Genomic DNA, 6,000 nt, shown 5'->3' on the forward strand with positions numbered 1-6,000 from the left:
CTTCAAGAGGATGATGGACATCAAAGCAGTTCCTTATAGAGTTTGCTAGCCATTTGGGCAAGAAACTGCTCTTGCCTGGACTGTTTGATGTTATGCTGTATGAACTGGACATGCAGGACCCAAAGAGAAATGACTGATGATCTTGCCTAAAGATGAGACAGTCCTTCAGGGTTCATGCTACATGAAAGAATATGCCAGACATTCTGCAGGATACAGAAGAAAGTGACTGACAAACTGCCAATATAGGCAGAACTGTCTTTGAAACTTTCTGCTTCATGGAAAAACCTGCCAGATACTATGGACTAGTAGGCTGAAGATTGATACTCCAATGTTACAGAAGGACTTTGGGTGACTGTCCAGACAGTAAGATGTCTCTGTCAATTCTAGAGTTTTGGAAGTTGCTTACAATGCATTTCCTGTTTATTTAGGTAATATTATAGCCTTTTGGGGTCTTTGGTGGAGTTGAAGAATAGGTAGTTATAGTTTTCTTTAGTTATGATAAAAGATAAAGTAGATATAAATATTGTAACTGTAATTCTTGCTTGATACCGTTTTGTTATATGTAATTTTACTATGTTAAAATTAAAACCTTCCTTTTTATTTAAACAGAAAAGTGGAGGTGATGTGGGATTCCCTTTGTATGCTGTGAATGCTATTGGTTAATAAAGGAACTGTCTTGGGCCTGTACAGGGCAGAATAGAGGTAGGTGGGGAAAACAAAACTGAGTGCTGGGAGAAAGAAGGCAGAGTCAGAGAGATGCCAGATAGCCACTGCTGGGAACAGACAAACTGGAAACTTGCTGGTAAGCCACAGCCATGTGGTGACACACAGATTAATAGAGATGGGTTAAATTAGGATATAAGAGGTAGCCAATAAGAAACTAGAGCTAATGGGCCAAGCAGTAATTTAATTAATATAGTTTCTGTGTGATTATTTCAGGGCTGAGCAGCCAAGAACAAACAAGTGGCTTCCTACAACAACCATCCAAGAAGAAATTCAGAAATGAGGCACAATAAGGAATTGGAAGGCAGCAATGCCTAGCACTATACCACCAATGCCACATCATATACATAAAGGGTGTGTCAGGGTCCAGGATCAGGTATGGCTCATAGTGAGAGCACATATTGACCTAAGTTCAGTTCCCAGCACCCAAGTCAGTTCACAACCGCCTGCTCCAGGGGAGTCTGACACTTCAGGCCTCCGAAGTTACCTACATTTATGTACACATAAACCACACATACAGTAATGATAATAAATCTAAAAAACGGGCAAACTGTTCTTAATATGAATTGTTCCCAGTAGAGATTTGGTTTTGCCTCCGAATAAGAAACCCACAGAACCCTGTATGAAGTGACAGTTATGCAGCTTCACATGTAGGGGGCAACTGTCATCCTTCCCTTCCCAGGAGTCAAGGCCACTACTGTCCATTGGAGGAAAACTAGGGAAAAGAAATCTTTCCCTTGGGAAGTGAGGAGAGGGAAAAGGAAGGTGGGGAATATAGGAGTTAGTATGGTCTGCTGAAAATAGAGTGGAGACGGCTTCATCCCTAAAGAGCAATAGGGTCATGTTTTTGATGAAGACCTTTGTTATGATTGGTATTTGGCAATGGGATTGCAAGTTGTTTTGTGTGAGGTTAATATTTAATTTTAATTTTTCTTGCCAATGACTTTCAAACAGAATGTGGATCTGTGTGTTCCCAAGGGCATTGTGCCGGGTCATCTCTTTACAACTATTTCGGGGGAAAGTTGGAATCAGCTCTCTCTCTCTCTCTCTCTCTCTCTCTCTCTCTCTCTCTCTCTCTCTCCTTTCCTTTCCTTTTTTTTTTGACATATATTCTCTCTGCATAGCTCTGGCTTTACTGGAACTCACTGTGTATACCAGGTGGGCCTCAATCTCACAGGGAAACTGTTGCCTCTGCTTCCTGAGTGCTAGAATTAAAGGCATGAGCCACTACACCTGGCCCTTCCTTCCTTCCTTCCTCCCTCCCTCCCTCCCTCCCTCCCTCCCTCCCTCCCTCCCTCCCTTCCTTCCTTCCTTCCTTCCTTCCTTCCTTCCTTCCTCCTTTCCCTCCCTCCCTTTCCTCATTTCTGAGACAGGGTTCTCTATGTAGCCCTGTCCCTCTGAGAACTCAGTGTGCAGACCAGGCTGACATCAAGTCACAGAGATCTTCCTGCTTCTGCTTCCTGAGTGCTGGGATTAAAATTGTATACTCCACACCTGTTCTGTTTTGTTTCTTTTTGCCTTTTTTTTTGAGACAGGATTTTGCTGTAGTTTTAGAGCCTGTCCTGGAACTAGCTCTTGTAGACCAGGTTGGCCTTGAACTCACAGAGATCCGCTTGCCTCTGCCTCCTGAGTGCTGGGATTAAAGGCATTTGCCACCACCATACGGCTCTGTTTTTTTTTTCTATGCATGAAGAATTAGAGTTGAATTTTACAATCCTTTCATTTTATTATAATAATATGTCCTAAATGTTCTATTTATGTGTGCCTGTGTTCATGCAGGTATCTAGGTCTGTGCTCCTGCAGAGGCCAGAGAGAGTATTGGATCCCTTGGAGCTGGAGTTACAGGGGATTTGCAGGACATGATCCAAACCCTGTTTCTGTGATGATCAGCAGGCACTGTAACTGTTGAGCCATCTCTCCAGCCCTATAGCATTGATATTAATACACAGTTTTTTTTTCCCCGTATGAAGACCCTTGCTGCCAAATCTGGTGACCCAAGTTTGATCCTGGGGAAGGGGAGAAATGACTCCCACAGTTGTCCTCTGGCCTCCACATGTCCCAAATCAAAACCAACAGAGAAACCAAATGACTTATGGTGGCAAGTCCCTTCCCTTTTCCCTCCTCCAGTATTTCTCTATTTCTTGAATTCTCCAGATGACGTTATTTTTTCCCTCTAAATCTTGACTTTCCTTGTGCACACACCCTAGTGCACAGAGCAGTGGATAACTTCCCAGCTATACTCGCTCAGATTTCTGAGCATTTTTTGCAGGCTTAGGATCTCTATGTCCCCAACTCCCTTACTTAAAAGTAAGTGTTTTCAGAATATTTTAGACTCATAGACATTTTCTATTTTCTCTCTTCCTGGCTTCCCACATCAGCGTGTGAGTGATTAGAAGCCACTCCTAGTGATCTAGAGCAACCCTCGACTACTGTATGTGGAGTTTTTTTTTGGGGGGGGATTATTTTGTTAGGACCACTGATCAGCTTTGTCCTACCAGCTGCTCCCAAATAACCACACAGAGACTTATTATCGATTATAAATGTTTGGCTGATAGCTTAGGCTCATTACTACTTTTACAACTTTAATCCACCAGATTTCTAACTGTGTTCTACCACGTGGCTCGGTATCTTTTCCAGTACGGCATGTTCATCTCCTGCTTCCTCTGAGTCTCCTGGCAACTCTGTCTTCTCCTACCCTGAGCTTGCTTTTTGTTGGACAGTTCTGCCTAGCATTTTTCTACCTAACTATTAGTCAGTCAACTCTTTGTCAACCAATGAGAATAATGCATATTTACAGTGTGCCAAGGGATTGTTCCATAGCAGACTGCCCCATTCCTCTACAATTCTCACAGCTTTGGGCAAAGTTGAGAAGTTGAGGTTAAATAAACTCAAAAAATCAGCAAAATAAAATGATAATCAGTTGCCTATCTGCTGGGACGTCTCCTGGAGGTGTGGAGAGCCAGTGTTTCTCAGAGCAGGCGCCGAGGTTGAAGAAGGAGAAGAAGTAAGCAGTCTGTCACTTCCTACTTCTCATCAGCCAGGGTTCACCCATTGTTTTTAAATTAATATTATTTATTTGTTTACTTTGAAATTTTGTTTTTCTGAAACCAGGTCTCACTCTCTTGCCCAGCATGGTCTTGGACTTGTGGTCATCCTGCCACAGCCTCCCAAGTGCCAGCACACCTGGACATTTGATCATGTAAAAATTTTTCTGCTTTTGGGGCAGAAACCTGGTCCTTCTGAACAGGTTTTGGGGGTGGGTCTGTTGGGTAGAAATTAGGAGCTGGGGCTGTTAGGGGGGTCTTTCCCAGGCACATTGGGAAACCACTGGGGGTTCATTTTCAGCCTGAGGGAGGTTCATGAGTGCCCAGGAAGGAGCAACCATGGTGACTGGCAGGCCCCCTCATGGGCAAATAGCCAAATGGTAGCTTACAGGTGGAAGGATCTACTTCTATTCATGGTGTGACCGTCATGTCCATCATAATGGGGATGGCACACAGGAAGCTCCCCAGTGTGGGAAAGCAGGGGCCAGGACTCCTTGCCTCTCAGCAGAACAGGAAGCAGCACCAGGCTGTGACTTCCAAAACCAGCGCCCTCCAGGTAAGTCTCGCATCTTAAAGGTTCCACAGCAACAATATAGTGCCCCAACTAAGGAGCAAATGTTCAAATACCTATGCCTGTGGGGGAACATTTCACATCCAACCGGGAAAGAGATGTTTCCCTCCATGCTGACTGTCTTCCTTTTCACGTACCTGTGGGAGCAGCGTTCAGGCTGTGACGCGTCCAGAGGCACGGAATTCTGGGCTTCTTCGTGGCTTATGAGCCTGTTAACTGGCAAGTATGCAAGTTCATTCCAGACATAAGGCACGCTACTGTGTGCTTTGGTTTTGCAATACTGGGTCAGTACTTCACTGCTGCGGAATAATCCTTTACGCTGTGTGAAGATGTGTCACCGTGATTGGTTGAATAGCGAGCTGAATGGCCAATAGCTAGGCAGGAAGAGGTTAGGCGGGGCTTCTGGGAAGAAGTAAAAAGGGGGAGTTGCCAGCTGGATGCAGGGGAAGCAAGACGTGCAGGAGGGAAGGGCAAAACTTTAAGGCAAAACATAAATTAATACAAGTGGGTTAATTTACGTTATAAGAACTAATGGGACAAGCCTAAGTTATAGGCCAAACTATCATAAATAATAGTAAGTTTCCATGCAGTTTTTTTTGTGAGTTGGCAGCCCAAAGAAGAATCCACCTAGACTTCACACTTGCTCAGTGAGTGCTCTGCCATGGAGCTACTTCACCAGCCCCAATCAGTCTAAAATATCCATGGTGGCCGTGAACTCACTCGGTAACCTAGGCAGGCCTTGAACTTGAAACCCTGTTGCCTCAGTTTCCCCAGCAGCTGGACTATAGGCCTGTGCCACTAGGCTGTTACTGCATCATCTCGACTGGCTTTCCTGATCCAGTGCTTTTAGCAGTAGGTGGAAGATTCTGTCAGGAACGTTGCAGGAGGGAAAACCGTCGTCTGAGGGCAAGAACTCACTTCTGACCCATGACGGAACAAGGCTCTGGTCCACAGGACCTCGTCTCTGTCACTTTCCCTGTTCTCCAAGGATATGCTGCTGTCTGTGTTTGTGAGTAAATACAGACACCTGGAGCAGCCGTGTCCTACTCTGCAGGTGAGCTTGGTGACTGTGGAATTCTAAGTGGTAGAAAAATCTAGAACTATAATGTCTGTCTTAGTTTGCGTTTCTGTTGCTGTGATAACTGTTCTGATGCAAGGCAGCTTAGGGAAGGAAAGGGTTTATGTGGCCTCCATGCCATCTCTCAGTCTCTTACTGAGTGAGGGGGAGGTTAGGGCGGGAGGTCAAGCTGGAACCTGGAGGCAGGGACCAAAGCAGAGGCCACGGGAAGCCGTGCTACCTACTGCCTTGCTTCACGGCTCACTTGGTTTTCTTTCTCGTGTAGCCCAGGGCCATGATGATGGCATCACCCACAGTGTCCTGAGCCCTCCCACATCAATCATTATCCAGGAAAACATCTCTCAGACTTGTCCACAGGGCAATTTGATGGTTCCTCAGTCGAGAGTTCCCTTTCCCAGATATATCTAGGTTTGTGTCAAGCTGACAAAAAGCAATCAGCGCTGTGTCTGTGGCAGAGAACAGAAGCAAGGGGAGCCTGGCAGCTGGAAAGATGAAGCAATAGTTCCCTCCAGGCGGGGTTTCTGATACCAAGGCCACCTCGTTAAATTTCCTTTCTCTTTTCGTCTTGCCTCAGAAGGAGCAAT

At 45.3% G+C, this 6,000-nt stretch overlaps 1 long non-coding RNA gene across 1 annotated transcript in view; it reads right to left on the reverse strand.

Annotated features, from left to right (window-relative positions):
* LOC126497294 (uncharacterized) overlaps positions 1–4,613 on the reverse strand; it is a 26,287-nt gene extending 21,674 nt beyond the window's left edge. Inside the window, exon 1 of the long non-coding RNA XR_007590564.1 lies at positions 4,476–4,613. This is a non-coding gene — a long non-coding RNA (uncharacterized lncRNA). The remainder of the gene's footprint in view (positions 1–4,475) is intronic.
* Positions 4,614–6,000: the final 1,387 nt, after the last annotated feature.

This window comes from Alexandromys fortis, unplaced genomic scaffold (assembly GCF_014885135.2).
Source record: "Alexandromys fortis isolate MF-2015 unplaced genomic scaffold, M_Fortis_MF-2015_v1.1 scaffold_21, whole genome shotgun sequence".
In the NCBI taxonomy this organism is placed as follows: Eukaryota; Metazoa; Chordata; class Mammalia; order Rodentia; family Cricetidae; genus Alexandromys; species Alexandromys fortis.